This window comes from Artemia franciscana, chromosome 13, assembly GCF_032884065.1.
Source record: "Artemia franciscana chromosome 13, ASM3288406v1, whole genome shotgun sequence".
In the NCBI taxonomy this organism is placed as follows: domain Eukaryota; kingdom Metazoa; phylum Arthropoda; class Branchiopoda; order Anostraca; family Artemiidae; genus Artemia; species Artemia franciscana.
Genome location: NC_088875.1, coordinates 24727551 through 24747002, shown reverse-complemented (window position 1 = coordinate 24747002; position 19452 = coordinate 24727551). Strand labels below are relative to the sequence as shown.

The following is a 19452-nucleotide window of genomic DNA, read 5'->3' as shown; positions in this document are numbered from 1 at the left end:
GTAAATTTGCCATTTTTTAACTAATAATATTCTTAAAAAGTACTTATCTTTGCATCAATATACAAATTTTCAGAGAGGAAAGGGGGACCTTTCCTCTTCACTTGTGCTAATAAGTGTCTATTCCTTTGAATAGCTCCGATGGATTTGTCTAACACTGAAATTGTTCTAGGTGTACATAAAGAAACTGCAGTCAATGGCGCCGCCACAGGAGGAGGCAAAGGTTTAACGGCTGCTTGCGGGTGCAGCCTCTGAGGGGCGAGGAATCCCTTATAAACCGATTTTTTTGTTAATTTAAATTGTCGGTGGACACAAAACCAAAATTGTCCACGGGTGCTGAAAATCCTATTCGACAGTCGGTCTATAACAAACATTTTAGTTCTCCATCCCTTTTTAAATAATTACAACATAACATGTTATCCGGAAGGTATTAACTTTACCTTTTTATATTGGATGTTTTATTTTCCAAAATATATCCCGCCTAGTCACAAAGAAAGCCAGGATTCAACTGTAAACTAAGTTAAACTTTTCAATTCATCCCAACTGGATGGCGCAATCCCATTTCTTTTAATACAGCTATGTGTTACAACCTGAAATGACTTTTTCATGCCAATACCTTTACTTGAAAAGGTGTCTTTTACGGTTTAGCCTTGAAGATTTGCGTCTTAATTGGATTAAAAAACAACAAAAAAAACAAAAAAAAAACAAAGGCTAGCAGACCCAACAATATTTAGACATATATTGATTTTGTGTGCTCCTGACTAGAATAACCAGAATTACATGTAGCGGTAATTTTTGTTTTGAAGTTTATCTAAATAAGTAAAATAAAGGTATATTTTCCTTTTAAATACCTTTAACAGCCATTTTTTATTAAAGTAGGTCATATGAGGAACAGGGTAATGTGATCCCCTGAATTTCATTTTTCTTATGAATTTCTTGTGTAATTAGCATGTAATTCGCCGCTAATTCACCGTAATTCGCGTTTTTTTTTTTTTTACTCTGGGCTTTTTGACAAGCCCAAATTCGACGCTAAATTTTATGGAGCTGGTATTTTTGAAAATGGGGGGGGGGAGCTTTTGTAAAAACAAACACATAGTCAGATTACAGTTATCAATTGTTTCTAAGAGAATTCTAGGCAAAAAGCAAATATTTGCCACAAGTTTGTCTTTATTTTATTTTGTCTTATATTATGCTATCCTTTTGTAGCATAGTAGATTTATGCTTTGCACGGGAAGATGGGGTACAGGATCTCATCGATTCAAAATCGATTCAAAGTCCTATTAGCAACCAAGGGCTTTGGAGGATCTTTATCTTATTATCTTTTCAATTACACTGCGTTTTTCTTGTAGCCACCTTTTAGTGTTATCGATTTCCTCTTGATTTACCAATCGGTGCCTGTATCTGCGATCTAGGAGACAAGCAAGAACAACTTTTCAGGCTGTACGGTTTTGTACTCACCATAGATTTAGCCACACCAGGCTAAATGGCCACACCATGGCAACACACGGTGTGTATTGACAAGTATCAACAATATATAAACTTCGACTTCATTTGACTTCCCTATTTTACTGTCTCCCATATGACCTCAAGGACTAGACAAATATATATATATACATATATATATATATATATATATATATATATATATATATATATATATATATATATATATATATATATATATATATATATATATATATATATATATGTATATATATGTATATATATATATATATATATATATATATATATATATATATATATATATATATATATATATATAATATATATATATATGTATATTTATATATATATATATATATATATATATATATATATATATATATATATATATATATATATATATATATATATATATATATATATATGTATGTATATATATGCATATATATATTCAACCGAAATTCAATATCTTCATCCGACTTATTTATACTAGCCGATATATTATACCGATTTATTTATTTATATAATATTTACTAGCCGATACATCGGCTTACGACCGATACGGAGTGCTTTCTCAAAAGAAGTGGTATTTTACACAGAGCTGCTTCAATGGGGCAGTCCTAGTTATACCTGCAGTCCTAGTTAGCCCTATGATTTATGGACCCTGAAACGCGCCGTCGAGGTTTGAGTCTGTATAAACATTGTTTTAAATGGCACTACAGAATCCATATTCACAAGGTTCATGCATGCTGAGAGATGATTAAATATGAAATGATGGAGTCTAGGCGCTAACCATCAGAAATCCCACGCCAAGGTAATACCATGAAAAATAAAAATAAATATCTCCCTCAGAAAATAATTACCAAAAATATAAGATAGCAGAGTAAACAAAGAAGCATCTAATAGTAGAATATCTGGCTCAGATTTAATGCCACTGGAGATTTTTTGTAAAATAAATTTAAAACTGAAGCGTGTAGTGGAGGAGAATGAAATCTGAAAGCCTGATAGGTACATGATAAAGAAGGGAAGATTAGCCTCTAGTCTTTACACTATTGGCTAAGCATCCTCTTTATTTTTTTTTATGGCACTTGGTATTAACCAAGTTACATATAGCAATCGCAAATTCTGTCGGTCTGTCTGTCTGTCTGTCGGTCCCAGTTTTGCTACTTTGGGCACTTCCAGGTAAGCTAAGACCATGAAATTTGGCAGGCGTATAAGGGACCAGACTAGATTAAATTAGAAATAGTCATTTTCCCTATTTGACCATCTGGGGGGAGGGGGGCGGTCAATTCGAAAAAAATAGAACAAATGTAGTATTTTTAACTTACGAACGGTTGATCAGATCTTAATCAAATTTGATGTTTGGAAGGATATCTTGTCTCAGAGCTGTTATTTTAAATCCCAGCCAGACCTGACGACATTGGAGGGGGAGCTGGGAGAGAGGAACCTAAAATCTTGGAAAACACTTAGAGTGGAGGGATCGGGATGAAACTTGGTGGGAAAAACAAGCAGAAGTCCTAGATCTTAATGAAATTTGATGTTTGGAATTATATTGTGTCTCAGAGCTCTTATTTTAAATCCCAACCGGATCTGATGACAGTGGGGGGAGTTGGAGGGGGGGGGAAACCTAAAATCTTGGAAAACACTTAGAGTGGAGGGATCAGAATGAAACTTGATGGGAAAAATAAGCACAAGTCCCAGATACAAGATCGACATAACCGGAATGGATCCGCTCTCTTTGTGGTATTTGGGGGGCGGGTAATTCTAAAAAATTAGAAAAATGAGGTATTTTTAACTTACGAACGGAAGATCAGATCTCAATGAAATTTGACATTTAGAAGGATATCGTGTCTCAAAGCTCTTATTTTACATCCGGACCGGATCTGGTGACATTAGAGAGAGTTTGGAGGGCCTAAAATCACGGAAAACGGTTAAATTGAAGGGATCGGGATGAAACTTGGTGGGAAAAATTGGTGGGAAGGAGTGATCGGATTTTCATGAAACTTCATATGTAGAAAGACCTCGTAACTCAGATCTCTTACTTTAAATTTCAACCGGATCCAGCGTCATTGGGGGGCGGGGGTATTGGGGGGGGGGATCGAAAATCTTAGAAAATACTTAAAGCGGAGAGATCAGGATGAAAGTGGATTGGAAGAATGAAAACCTGTCTAAGATACGTGACTGAGATAGCCGGACCTGATCTACTCTCTTTGGTGGAGTTGGGAGGGGGGAGGGTAATTCTGAAAAATGATGTATTTGTAACTTACGAACGGGTGACCAGATCTTAATGAAATTTGATATTTAGAAGGATCTTGGGCTTTAAAGCTCTAATTTCGAATTCCGACCAGATCCGGATTAGATTGGAGGGATCGGGATGACACTTGGTGGGAAAAATAAACAGAAGTCTTAGATACTTGATTGAAATAATCGGAACGGATTTGCTCTATTGGGGGGGGGGGAGTTAATTCTGAAAAATTAGAAAAGTGACATATTTTTAACTTACGGTGGAGTGATCGGATCTTCATGAAACTTCATATGTAGAAGGACCTCGTAACTCAGATCTCTTATTTTAAACTAGCTGTTGGGGTGGCGCTTCGCGCCACCCCAACACCTAGTTGGTGGGGCGCTTCGCGCCCCCCTAAGCCCCCCCGCGCGCGTAAGTCGTTACGCGCCATATTAGTTACGCGCCATTGTAGTTCTGTCCCTGTGTCCCACCTGTGAATATAGATAGATTTATATGTGTGTTTCAAACTACGTAAAAATTGCGAATATACAACATTCTTGGCTTTCCCATTGTCTGTCCATATACAAAGCCGTATATACTAATAATGACGTCATATGCAAACGCTCTTTTTACAAACAAACAAACATGCATACACACAACTCGTTTTTATATAGATAGATAGATAGATAGATACAATACAAATTAACTACGTAAAACTTGTGAATATACAACAGTCTTCGCTGTCCCATTGTCTGTGCGTATAAATAGATTGTCAGGTTTACCGACCCTCAAAGATGCAACATACAATTGTACATTGGTAAAGCAATCTGTATTAAGATCTATACTGCATTTTTCTAGTGATTGCCCTTGAGCTTTGTTGATGGTGGTTGCAAATGCTAATCGAATTGGGAATTGCAATCTTTTAAATTGAAAAAGCAGATCCGTTGGAATCATGGGAATGCGAGGAATAAGAACAGCCTCACCCTCATAAGGCCCTGTCAAGATTGTGGCCTCTATTAGGTTTTCCATTGTTTTTTTTTACGGCAAGTCGCGTGCCATTGCAAAGCTTTGGTGGGTTGATATTTCTTAAAAGTATTATTGGTACGCCTATTTTTAGTTGTAGCACGTGTGGTGGAAACCCTGAAGGATCTATGGAATTTAAAAATTCAGATGGATAATTAACCGCTTCATTTGGTTCCAAAATACAAATTAACTGCGTAAAACTTGCGAATATACAACATTCTTCGCTGTCCAATTGTCGCTGCATATAAATAGATTGTCAGGTTTACCGACCCTCGAACATGCAACGTACAATTGTCCATGGGAAAAACAATCAGTATTAAGATCTATACCACATTTTTCTAATGATTGACCTTGAGCTTTGTTAATGGTGATTGCAAATGCTAATCGAATTGGGAATTGCAATCTTTTAAATTGAAAAGGCAGATCCGTTGGAATCATGGGAATGCGAGGAATAAGAACAGCCTCACCCTCAAAAGGCCCTGTCAAGATTGTGGCCTCTATTAGGTTTTCCATTGTTTTTTTTACGGCAAGTCGAGTGCCATTGCAAAGCTTTGGTGGGTTTATATTTCTTAAAAGTATTATTGGTACGCCTATTTTTAGTTGTAGCACGTGTGGTGGAAACCCTGAAAGATCTATGGAATTTAAAAATTCAGATGGATAATTAACCGCTTCATTTGGATCCAAAACTGTGTCGACTGACTTGTAAAGGACTGCCTGGTCTCGAATCTTGGTCAAAACAATATTGTTGATTTCGTGGACGTCTATATTTTTGGGTGCGAGAATCGCTCTTTCACTTAGCCATTTATTATTTTTATAATTTTTTAGAATATTCGGAAATACTTTTTCAATCAATTCATTTTTGGACGTCACTAAATTACAGAAATCAGCAGGTAGTTGTATACGTCCTGAAATTGAGTCTACTGGGAGCTTTCCGTTTCCCATTGCCAGCAATTGATCTGAAAATGTTTGACCAGAGTCATCGTTTTGCAATCGGACACGCATATTTGTAGTTAATTTTAATGTTTTTACGTGTGCCCATAAATTAGAATTTTTCAGGCAAGCATTCATTTCGTCTGCAGGAGTTGATCTAGGTATTATAGGTAATGTTTGCCTGAAATCTCCCGCAAGCAATATTAATGTGCTGCCAAAGGGTTTCGACTTCCCTCGCAAATCTTTCAAGCATTGATCCAGAGCCTCGAGCGATTTTTTGTGTGCCATTGTGCACTCATCCCAAATAATAAGTTTGCATTGCTGCAATACTTTACCCATCCCAGATGATTTGGAAATATTGCACGTGGGAGTTTCTGTAGAATGCAAGTTCAGAGGCAATTTCAAAGCGGAATGAGCAGTTCTTCCACCAGGCAGCAATGTTGCGGCTATTCCGGACGACGCAATTGCCAACGCTATATCATTTTTTGATCGAATTGATGCCAGAATCAGTTTTATCACAAACGTTTTACCAGTACCTCCTGGCGCATCCAAAAACAAAATTTCTCCAACGTTGTTATCGACACAATGCATTATCGTATCATAAATGTCTTTTTGTTCTGACGTTAACTTGGAAATGTTATTTTGTACATACGACAATAGATCACTCGTACTGTAACTTTGTTCACGATCCAATTCTACACATGTCGAAATAGCAGCGATACGGTTAGGTGAAGGCATTCCCAAATCCTGAAGAGGTTTGTTTGCCATACGTACGCACAAATCTTCTATAACAACTAAAGTGGAGTTATAAATTTCTGATGTAAAATCAAAAGTCATATCTGACGTCTCTAACTGTTTTCGATGGAGTATATCTTCGGACATTTTTGACTTATATTTTTCCCATAACTCTGTAGGAGCTGATGGAGAGCAAGTTGTTAAAATGATGCCAAACAATGCACGAATTTGACTTGGGGTTGACGTTTCGCACGCGTCATTGATGCAGTTATCCCAGTGTTGGTCATTCTCCAATAAATTCAGAGCTTGGCATGCACTACGGTAAGTGTCATGTATATTACCATTTACAGTCCTCAAATACTCAAAGGATGTCGGACCGGGTACATTCACCAAAAGCAGGCGTAGAAAGAAGCATTCATGTTGATTGGGGTGAACGGTGTAGAGTCTTCCTATCGTGGTATCTTTGAAGATGGTAGGTTGGCCGTCGACTGACTTACCCTGTTTTCGACGTTCAAATACTTTATTTTTAGTATTCCACGTGTAATACGAAGGCACTTCAGTATACAGCAGTTTTTTTGCAAAAGAATCATTTTTGCAAAGCGAAAAAAAGCTGTTAATGTTGTATCCGGTGGATTCAGGACTCTTTGTTGCACGTTGGTTTCCGTGAAATAAACACGTTGACCATTCTGTGAATGTACCGCTAAGTGAACAACAGCTGGACTACGTTCATGTATCGGAAATGAAAGAATTCGCCAAACAGCTTCATTACTGCTTATGTATCTTCCAGCCTGATATTGTACGATTTCATCGAAATCTTTGATTTCGGGCTGCAAGCCAAAAACTGCCATGTCACTGCCTTTGTTGACGTATTTACATATGTATTTGATTGCCTTTACGGAGTTACAGTATTCAACGTTTATGTGTGCATTAAATGTTTTTGATAATAATGGGGAATATGGAACAACCCACTGGTTATCTACTTCGATGTTGGTACCGTTACGCTTCTTTATTATTGCTGTTTTACCGCCATCTTCAGTAGATCTTCTTCTATATTGTGGGTAACCATCATTGCCAGTAATTGTGTTTGATACTAAAAGTCGAGGATATTGCTTTGTGCACCTTCCTTTGGCCATGCATGGTGAATTTTCGTTCAGTGCACCGCAAGGTCCATGTATCATATTTTTTACAATAATATCATGTAACCCCTTATCGACATTTTTATCAGGTATTTCAGCGGAAATCACATCATCAATTTCGTTCGAAGTAATTTTTTTATGTAGCCAGATTAGTATATGTGCGTGTGGCAAACCTCGTTTTTGCCATTCCACTGAGTACATCCAGCATCGCACTGACCCAAACACTTCAAGTTTTACAATGTAGTTTATCAGTGATTTCAACTTTTGCCGGAAGACACGGGCCGTAATGTCATGCCTATGAACCGCCGATTGTCCTTGAAGTAAAAGCTGCAGTATCTCGTCCCAAGATTGATTACATGTAAATGTAATAAATAAATCTGGACGACCATAGAGACGAACATACGCAATAGCATCTTGAGCATATTCATGCATATGACGGGGACTGCCAGCATATGACGAAGGTAAAATTGTTAATCTTCCAACGTTTGTGGTATTACCGTCATTTATAACTGCATCTCGCAAATGAATGTATTGTTCAGAGCGGAGCTTGGTCTGATTCAGGCGGATATATAGCAAACGTTCTGATTCAATTTTAGCATACATATCAACGACGAATTGGTGAAACAATTCACGGCATTTTAAAATATAATTTTCTTCATCCTGCCGAATCATTAGTCTATAGGAATAATAATGCATTGCACTGCATTTCTTATTCATTTCTTTGTTAGTGGCTGGATTCATCAATTTAATATTAAAGTGATAGCCGTCGGCTCCATCCCAAAAAAATGATAGGATATTGTAGGGCATCGTAGCATCGATGAGTTTCAGCAATTCTTAACAACTGAGCGTTTCGCTTATGAAGAATAATATCTCGAGGTAAAAACTGATCACCGACCATAACGATTGCCACTTCGTCGATAGTTGGAGCATTGTATCTACGCACATGTTGGCCAGGAGGCGTTTTGTCAGCGGAAATAACAATTTTATGTGTATCAGTAGGCATCAAATCGATGGCTGTTTTGAACAGACGCACTAAATTATTATTTTCGTGGAAAAGATGTTGCAATTGGGAAACGATTGTCCTTTCAACGTTGGGAGAAATTTCGCAACGTGCATTCAATTCAGAATTTCTATCACTGATGAAGTACAATTGTAAAAATTTATGATTCTCGCCTGAGAATGGTAGAAGGGACCCTGCTCTATGATAAATTTGCCCTTTTACTTTGAAAGTAGACATAAATTGATCTGGATTTTCGATTTGGGCTCCAAACGACGTCATTTGGAAACATGAGTTGTATTTTCTGATTTTTGACAAAAAACGCTTAGATTCTGACGTAGTTCCAGTAAGGAAAGTCTTCAATGGCTCTGGTGGTGCAGCCAATAGAGGAAGTTTAACTTTTCCTGAGGCGCAACACATTCCCATTGTTTCACCATTGAATTTCAAGGCCTTGCAATAGGGACAAATTTTAGACATTGTCCCGATTTGAACACATCTACTCAAGCTATAATCATCGACTGGGTTGTACCTGAATGCCAGGCGATAACTTTCAGGTTGCTCTGATTCCTCGGCACGCTTTCTTTTCTTACTTTCTCTATCAGCAGCAAGCCTGATTTCTTGCTGTTCTTGTGATTCCTCGGCACGCTTTCTTTTCTTACTTTCTCTATCAGCAGCAAGCCTGATTTCTTGCTGTTCTTGTAATTCCTCGGCACGCCTCTTTTTTCACTTTCTCTTTTAGCAGCAAGTCTGCTTCCGCGTTGCTCTGGTAGTTCCTCGGCACGCTTTCTGTTCTTTCTTTCTCTATCAGCCTCAAGCCTGTTTCCTTGCTGTTCTTTTGATTCCTCGGCACGCTTTCTGTTCTTTCTTTCTCTATCAGCCTCAAGCCTGTTTCCTTGCTGTTCTTTTGATTCCTCGGCACGCCTTCTTTTTTCACTTTCTCTTTTAGCAGCAAGTCTGCTTTCGCGTTGCTCTGGTAGTTCCTCGGCACGCTTTCTTTTCTGACTTTCTCTATCAGCAGCAAGTTTTTTGGCATAGACTCTTTGAGCATCTTCATCGGCTTTTGCCATGGTAAGTTCATCAGTCATTGTAAACTTAAACATTAATAGATTTCTACGTGAACATATGTCTTAAATATCTTGAATGACGTCACCGTCAAAGCAAAAATAACGACAACTAATTTCATGACGTCAGTCAACACAGAAACATGACGTCACCTGATCCACAGACAGACACACACACAGACAACTTATTTTTATATATATAGATTTTAACCGTATCCAGCATCAGTGGGGGGTCAGTTGGGGGGGGACCGGAAATCTTAGAAAATACTTAAAGCGGAGAGCTCAGGATGAAACTAGATGGGAAGAATAAAAACATGTCTAAGATACGTGACTGGCATAACCGAACCGGATCTACTCTCTTTGGTGGAGTTGGGGGAGGGGGGGGGGTAATTTGGAAAAATGAGGTATTTGTAACTTACGAACGGGGGAACATATCAAAATGAAATTTGATATTTAGAAGGATCTTGTGCTTTAAAGCTCTAGTTTTAAATTCTGACCAGATCCTGTGACATTGGAGGGGGTTGGAGGGGGAACCCGAAATTATTGGAAAACGTGAAAATTGAGGTATTTTTATCTTACGAATAGGTGATCGGATCTTAATGAAACTTGATATATATAGAAAGATCTGAAGTCTCAGATACTCCATTTTCGACTTGAATTGGATCCGGGGACATAGGGGATTGGAGGAGGGAAACATAAATCTTGGAAAAAACTTAGAGTGGAGAGATCGGGATGAAACTTGATGGGAAGAATAAGCACAAGTTCTAGATACGTGATTGACATAATTGGAACGGATCCGTTCTCTTTGGAGGAGCTAGGGGGTGTTAATTTGGAAAAATTAGAAAAATTGAGGTATTTTTAACTTAAGAACGGGTGACCAGATTTCATCTTAATGAAATTAGATATTTAGAAGAAATTCATGTCTCAGAGCTCTTATTTCAAATCCTGAGCAGTCCTGTTGACATTGGGGGGATTTGAGCGGGAAATCGGATTAGACTGAATAGCTTCAGTCTAATATAGCTTCTTAATATGACATATTGATTAGGTATTAATCTCCAAATTTTGACGAGTCGCTTTTCTCCTTTTGCCATACAAAAATCCCTAGCTTCATTCTAATCTAGCTTCGTAATTGATTTGCAAACTTTGACCAGTCGCTTCTCTCCTTTTGCCATAAAAAAATTCTTAGCTTCATTCTAATCTAACTTCTTAATATGACAAATTGATTTGGTAAAAGTCTCCAAATTCTAACGAGTCACTTCTCTCCTTTTACCTTAGAAAAACCTTAGCTTCATTCTAATCTAGGCTCTTAATATGACAAATTGATTTGGTAATAATCTCCAAATTTCGACGAGTCGCTTCTCTCTTTTTACCATAAGAAAATCATTAGTTTCAGTCTAATATAGCTTCGTAATCTAAAAAATTGATTTGGTATTAATCTCCAAATTTTGACGAGTCTCTTCTCTCCCTTTACCATAAAAAAATCCTTAGTTTCATTCTAGTCTAGCTTCTTTTTATGACCAATTGATTTGGTAACAATCTCCAAATTTTGAAGAGTCACTTCTCTCCTTTTACCATCAAAAATACTTAGCTTCTATCTAATCTAGCTTCTTAATATGATAAATTGAGTTGGTAATAATTTCCAAAATTTTAAGTCTCTTCTCTCCTTTTGCCATAAAAAAAAATCCTTAGCTTGATTCTAATCTAGCTCCTTAATATGACAAATTAATTTGATATTAATCTCAAAATTTCTAAGAGTTATATCTCTGCTAAAAAAAAAGCTGTTAATGTTGTATCCGGTGGATTCAGCACTCTTTGTTGCACGTTGGTTTCCGTGAAATAAACACGTTGACCATTCTGTAAATGTACCGCTTAGTGAACAACAGCTGGACTACGTTCATGTATCGGAAATGAAAGAATTCGCCAAACAGCTTCATTACTGCTTATGTATCTTCCAGCCTGATATTGTACGATTTCATCGAAATCTTTGATTTCGGGCTGCAAGCCAAAAACTGCCATGTCACTGCCTTTGTTGACGTATTTACATATGTATTTGATTGCCTTTACGGAGTTACAGTATTCAACGTTTATGTGTGCATTAAATGTTTTTGATAATAATGGGGAATATGGAACAACCCACTGGTTATCTACTTCGATGGTGGTACCGTTACGCTTCTTTATTATTGCTGTTTTACCGCCATCTTCAGTAGATCTTCTTCTATATTGTGGGTAACCATCATTGCCAGTAATTGTGTTTGATACTAAAAGTCGAGGATATTGCTTTGTGCACCTTCCTTTGGCCATGCATGGTGAATTTTCGTTCAGTACACCGCAAGGTCCATGTATCATATTTTTTACAATAATATCATGTAACCCCTTATCGACATTTTTATCAGGTATTTCAGCGGAAATCACATCATCAATTTCGTTCAAAGTAATTTTTTTATGTAGCCAGATTAGTATATGTGCGTGTGGCAAACCTCGTTTTTGCCATTCCACTGAGTACATCCAGCATCGCACTGACCCAAACACTTCAAGTTTTACAATGTAGTTTATCAGTGATTTCAACTTTTGCCGGAAGACACGGGCCGTAATGTCATGCCTATGAACCGCCGATTGTCCTTGAAGTAAAAGCTGCAGTATCTCGTCCCAAGATTGATTACATGTAAATGTAATAAATAAATCTGGACGACCATAGAGACGAACATACGCAATAGCATCTTGAGCATATTCATGCATATGACGGGGACTGCCAGCATATGACGAAGGTAAAATTGTTAATCTTCCAACGTTTGTGGTATTACCGTCATTTATAACTGCATCTCGCAAATGAATGTATTGTTCAGAGCGGAGCTTGGTCTGATTCAGGCGGATATATAGCAAACGTTCTGATTCAATTTTAGCATACATATCAACGACGAATTGGTGAAACAATTCACGGCATTTTAAAATATAATTTTCTTCATCCTGCCGAATCATCAGTCTATAGGAATAATAATGCATTGCACTGCATTTCTTATTCATTTCTTTGTTAGTGGCTGGATTCATCAATTTAATATTAAAGTGATAGCCGTCGGCTCCATCCCAAAAAATGATAGGATATTGTAGGGCATCGTAGCATCGATGAGTTTCAGCAATTCTTAACAACTGAGCGTTTCGCTTATGAAGAATAATATCTCGAGGTAAAAACTTATCACCGACCATAACGATTGCCACTTCGTCAATAGTTGGAGCATTGTATCTACGCACATGTTGGCCAGGAGGCGTTTTGTCAGCGGAAATAACAATTTTATGCGTATCAGTAGGCATCAAATCGATGGCTGTTTTGAACAGACGCACTAAATTATTATTTTCGTGGAAAAGATGTTGCAATTGGGAAACGATTGTCCTATCAACGTTGGGAGAAACTTCGCAACGTGCATTCAATTCAGAATTTCTATCACTGATGAAGTACAATTGTAAAAATTTATCATTCTCGCCTGAGAATGGTAGAAGGGACCCTGCTCTATGATAAATTTGCCCTTTTACTTTGAAAGTAGACATAAATTGATCTGGATTTTCGATTTGGGCTCCAAACGACGTCATTTGGAAACATGAGTTGTATTTTCTGATTTTTGACAAAAAACGCTTAGATTCTGACGTAGTTCCAGTAAGGAAAGTCTTCAATGGCTCTGGTGGTGCAGCCAATAGAGGAAGTTTAACTTTTCCTGAGGCGCAACACATTCCCATTGTTTCACCATTGAATTTCAAGGCCTTGCAATAGGGACAAATTTTAGACATTGTCCCGATTTGAACACATCTACTCAAGCTATAATCATCGACTGGGTTGTACCTGAATGCCAGGCGATAACTTTCAGGTTGCTCTGATTCCTCGGCACGCTTTCTTTTCTTACTTTCTCTATCAGCAGCAAGCCTGATTTCTTGCTGTTCTTGTGATTCCTCGGCACGCTTTCTTTTCTTACTTTCTCTATCAGCAGCAAGCCTGATTTCTTGCTGTTCTTGTAATTCCTCGGCATGCCTTCTTTTTTCACTTTCTCTTTTAGCAGCAAGTCTGCTTCCGCGTTGCTCTGGTAGTTCCTCGGCACGCTTTCTGTTCTTTCTTTCTCTATCAGCCTCAAGCCTGTTTCCTTGCTGTTCTTTTGATTCCTCGGCACGCTTTCTGTTCTTTTTTTCTCTATCAGCCTCAAGCCTGTTTCCTTGCTGTTCTTTTGATTCCTCGGCACGCCTTCTTTTTTCACTTTCTCTTTTAGCAGCAAGTCTGCTTTCGCGTTGCTCTGGTAGTTCCTCGGCACGCTTTCTTTTCTGACTTTCTCTATCAGCAGCAAGTTTTTTGGCATAGACTCTTTGAGCATCTTCATCGGCTTTTGCCATGGTAAGTTCATCAGTCATTGTAAACTTAAACATTAATAGATTTCTACGTGAACATATGTCTTAAATATCTTGAATGACGTCACCGTCAAAGCAAAAATGACGACAACTAATTTCATGACGTCAGTCAACACAGAAACATGACGTCACCTGATCCACAGACAGACACACAGACAGACAACTTATTTTTATATATATAGATTTTAACCGTATCCAGCATCAGTGGGGGGTCAGTTGGGGGGGACCGGAAATCTTAGAAAATACTTAAAGCGGAGAGCTCAGGATGAAACTAGATGGGAAGAATAAAAACATGTCTAAGATACGTGACTGGCATAACCGAACCGGATCTACTCTCTTTGGTGGAGTTGGGGGAGGGGGGGGGGGTAATTTGGAAAAATGAGGTATTTGTAACTTACGAACGGGGGAACATATCAAAATGAAATTTGATATTTAGAAGGATCTTGTGCTTTAAAGCTCTAGTTTTAAATTCTGACCAGATCCTGTGACATTGGAGGGGGTTGGAGGGGGAACCCGAAATTATTAGAAAACGTGAAAATTGAGGTATTTTTATCTTACGAATAGGTGATCGGATCTTAATGAAACTTGATATACTTAAAGATCAATACTTAAATATATATACTTAAAGATTAAAGATCTTAAGTCTCAGATACTCCATTTTCGACTTGAATTGGATCCGGGGACATAGGGGGTTGGAGGAGGGAAACATAAATCTTGGAAAAAACTTAGAGTGGAGAGATCGGGATGAAACTTGATGGGAAGAATAAGCACAAGTTCTAGATACGTGATTGACATAATTGGAACGGATCCGTTCTCTTTGGAGGAGCTAGGGGGTGTTAATTTGGAAAAATTAGAAAAATTGAGGTATTTTTAACTTAAGAACGGGTGACCAGATTTCATCTTAATGAAATTAGATATTTAGAAGAAATTCATGTCTCAGAGCTCTTATTTCAAATCCTGAGCAGTCCTGTTGACATTGGGGGGATTTGGAGCGGGAAATCGGATTAGACTGAATAGCTTCAGTCTAATATAGCTTCTTAATATGACATATTGATTAGGTATTAATCTCCAAATTTTGACGAGTCGCTTTTCTCCTTTTGCCATACAAAAATCCCTAGCTTCATTCTAATCTAGCTTCGTAATTGATTTGCAAACTTTGACCAGTCGCTTCTCTCCTTTTGCCATAAAAAAATTCTTAGCTTCATTCTAATCTAGCTTCTTAATATGACAAATTGATTTGGTAAAAGTCTCCAAATTCTAACGAGTCACTTCTCTCCTTTTACCTTAGAAAAACCTTAGCTTCATTCTAATCTAGGCTCTTAATATGACAAATTGATTTGGTAATAATCTCCAAATTTCGACGAGTCGCTTCTCTCTTTTTACCATAAGAAAATCATTAGTTTCAGTCTAATATAGCTTCGTAATCTAAAAAATTGATTTGGTATTAATCTCCAAATTTTGACGAGTCTCTTCTCTCCCTTTACCATAAAAAAATCCTTAGTTTCATTCTAGTCTAGCTTCTTTTTATGACCAATTGATTTGGTAACAATCTCCAAATTTTGAAGAGTCACTTTTCTCCTTTTACCATAAAAAATACTTAGCTTCTATCTAATCTAGCTTCTTAATATGATAAATTGAGTTGGTAATAATTTCCAAAATTTTAAGTCTCTTCTCTCCTTTTGCCATAAAAAAAAATCCTTAGCTTGATTCTAATCTAGCTCCTTAATATGACAAATTAATTTGATAATAATCTCAAAATTTCTAAGAGTTATATCTCTGCTTTTACCTTAAAAAAACTCCCTAGCTTCATTCAAATATAGCTTCTTAATCTGACAAATTGATTTGGTAATAATCTAAAAATTTTGACGTGTCGATTCTCTCTTTTTACCATTAGAGAATTATTAGCTTCAGTATAATATAGCTTCTTAATATGACAAATCCATTAGGAATTAATCTCCATATTTTGACAAGTCGCTTCTCTCCTTTTACCATAAAAAAATCCTTTGTTTCATTCTAGTCTAACTTTTTATTATGACAAATTGATTTGGTAATTATCATCAAATTTTGACGAGCCACTTCTCTCCTTCTACCATACAGAAATCCCTAACTTCATTCTAATCTAGCTTCTTAATATGATAAATTGATTTGCAAATTTTGACGAGTCGCTTCTCTCCTTTTGCCATTAAAAAATCCTTAGCTTCATTTTAATCTCCAAATTTTGACGCGTCACTTCTCTTCTTTTACCAAAGGAAAAATCCCTAGCTTCATTCTAATTTAGCTTGTTAATATTACAAATTGATTTGGTAACAATTGCCAAATTTTGACGAGTCACTTCTCTCCTTTTTATCCTAAAAAAATCTTTAGCTTCATTCTAATCTAGATTCTTAATATGAAAAATTGATTAGGTAATAATCTCCCAATTTTGACGAGTCGCTTCTCTCCTTCTACCATAAAAAAGCTTCATTCTATTCGAGCTTCTTTATATGACAAATTGATTTGGTATTAATCTACAAATTTTGACGAGTCGCTTCGAACTTCTGAATATTACAAATTGATTTGGTAATTATCTCCAAATTTTCACGAGTCGCTTCTTTCTTTTTACCATAAAAAAGTTCCCTATTTTGATTCTAATACAGCTTCTCAATTTGTCAAATTAACTTGGTAATAATCACCAAATTTTTGACGAGTCACTTCTCTCCTTTTACCATAGAAAAAAATCCTTAGCTTCATTCTAATCTAACTTGTTAATATGACAAATTGATTTGGTAATAATTGCCAAGTTTTGACGAGTCACTTCTCTCCTTTTGTCATAAAAAATCCTTAGCTTCATTCTAATCTCGATTCTTAATACGACAAATTGATTAGGTAATAATCTCCGAATTTTGACGGGTCACTTCTCTCTTTTTATAACAAAATCCTTAGCTTCATTCAATTTAGCTCATTAATATTAAAAATTGATTTGGTAATAATCACCGAATTTTGACGAGTAACCATAAAAAAAATCATTAGCTTCATTCTGTACCAGCTTCTTAATATGACAAATTGATTTGATAATAATCTCCTAATTTTGACAAGCCGCTTCTCTCCTTTTACCATAAAACAAATTTCGGCGAGTTGCTTCTTTCCTTTTACCATAAAAAATCCATAACTTCATCCTAATCTAGCTTCTCTCCTATTACCATAAAAAAATACCTAGCTTCATTCTAACTTAGTTTCTTAATATGACAAATTGATTTGGTGAAAATCTAGCTTCATTTTAATCTAGCATCTTACAGTATCTCCCTCCTAAACCCATCTTAGTGTTATTCATACCCGAAAATAGCCATTTTATTGTGATTATATTTTGATTTTTTCAAAATTATGAGGTTACTTGGCAGGGACACATTTTCGTCAGTTTTGCCACTTTGAATTGGAAAAATGAAGAAGTAAAAATAATTAGTTGACTTTGACAATGCCTTTAGTCAATAAAAATTCAAACTTCAACATTCTGTTGATCAAAAAATATAACTTGACATTCAAAGGACATATAGTGATCAGTGTCATGTTCTAGCTTTTTTTTTTCACTGATTATTCATCCAAATTTCTTTTTTTTAAACTAATGCCTGCTACTACCAAAAACTTTCAAAAACTTGGTCCCTTTCATGAAAGGTTTAGTTTCTGATTTTTTCTAAATTTTCAAAACTCTGGATAAAGTACACTTACTAATTCAAACAATAACATTTCACTTTCATTTTCCTTGGTAATTTAGAGAAGCATTCATCTCTCCGCTAATCTAGTCAGTTCAAACTATCAGAGCTAGCTATTGGAGCAAGTTGGTGTTTTGTTAACTTCATCCTCTGATGAAACTTAAATAATTTGGAATGCTGAAAAATAAATATGAGCGAAGGTTACTCAATAATCGTTGGCGTTATTATATTTGCTCTCTTGTATGGTCGTTCCTTCTCACATCTTGAGTGCACTTCAATCCTTAGTTTAAAACATGTATGTTTATTTTTCTTAAGGTTTCTACATGTTATAAATTAAGGAAATCCGACGAATTTCTTGAGGAGAAGGAAATTTGAGCTTTTTTTGACATTTTGTAAAGTTTATCGATGAGCCATAAGGGTTTAGAGGGAAGTCTTACCATTTAATTGGTGGGAGGAGTCGTGAAAAAACTCTACTTCAAACATGGTATAAGTGAATACCACCTCCATTGACGAGTAGGGGTATAAGATTCTTCGACTTCGAGATGCTTCGAGATTCTTGAACTTTTGAGCACCTCGTCAATAGCTAGACCCACCCTGAAAAGCTTTCCTTTAACTGGCTCTAATACCTCGGTAAATGGTTGACCAATGGCATATCAGGCCCTAATTTCTCAGAGGCCCCAGCCACAAATTTTGTTATAAGAAAAAGGCTACTTAGGTCTTAAAAAATTGAGTTTTTCAGTGACTCTAAATCTTACATTTAACATGCTAAGAATATGACTTGCTAGAAAGGAAAAACTCACAAATAACCAGTCTCATTTAAAGATTATGTAGCATGACATTTGGCAAAGGAAATTATTTGCTAACATGTGTTTGAAAGGGAAGGGGCTCGATCAACCTATTCCTCAATCGAAAAGTGTTGCATCTCGTTGAAGTGATCAAAAATCAGTGGCCAAGTCTGAACTATTTAAAGTAGCGATAATAGATGAGTCAAAGATGTATTGTTACAACAACCTGTCATTTTTGGGAAAACATTTCTTAGGCTTTGAAGGGCAGTCGAAGCAAGCTTAATCTCTGTGTTATCTGTGGATCAGTGTTAGATATGTTATCCCCGAATAAAAAAAGCCGTTTATTATTTACAAAAAAATATCCAGAATTACCATACAAACGAGATTTATTTATAAGTGGATTACTGTGAATTGTTTTACGGAACAGCTTGTAACCTAAAGCAATTGATTTTGGTACTTTGCATTTTATACCTTAAAAGGCAGTCGATGAAACTTACATTAATACTTAACAAGAAAATTACCTCTTAAAAATTGTTATAAAATAACTATCAAAATGTTTCATGGGTATGATCCATTCAGAAGCCGATTTAGCCAAGTCCTCTATTCACATTTCTAGCGGTGAAGTACCTGATTGACCTCTTTATTTATACAGGCTATTAAAAGAAACACGAGGACTGATGCTAAAAGCAATTAAACAACTTTTAAATTGACTTTGTTTTGCAAATTTGACTAAAGTGGCGCTCAAATGCAGTTCCAGTAAGAGATCTGGGCCTAAACATGCATGTCTGGTCATGCGGTTCCCTAGGTGTAGAGATCCAACCGTATATTTGTTCGAACACTCCTCTTATGCTAAAGCTGCCTGATTGGTACAATTTAAAGCTCTAGAGAAGGATCCTTTGCAGTAATTTACTGAAGACAAGCATCAAACCTTACGTATGGAGGGGAGCTGTCTGGAAACTGAGGTCTGGACAGACACCTTGGTTGGCGCAGGGGCAAAATGCACTTCTTTTCTTTTTCTTTTTGTATATCTA

At 36.6% G+C, this 19452-nt stretch overlaps 1 protein-coding gene across 3 annotated transcripts in view; it reads right to left on the bottom strand.

Moving 5' to 3' along the window:
* LOC136034702 (uncharacterized) overlaps positions 1–19452 on the bottom strand; it is a 177890-nt gene that overhangs the window by 125042 nt on the left and 33396 nt on the right. Inside the window, exon 1 of one of the 3 annotated variants that reach the window (XM_065716036.1) lies at positions 438–697. The exons of 1 other annotated variant lie outside the window; for it this stretch is intronic. The gene's annotated coding sequence lies outside the window, so the exon portion shown is untranslated. Of the gene's footprint in view, positions 1–437; positions 698–19452 lie in introns of those variants that run through there. One more of the 3 variants, XM_065716038.1, reaches the window with a different exon arrangement.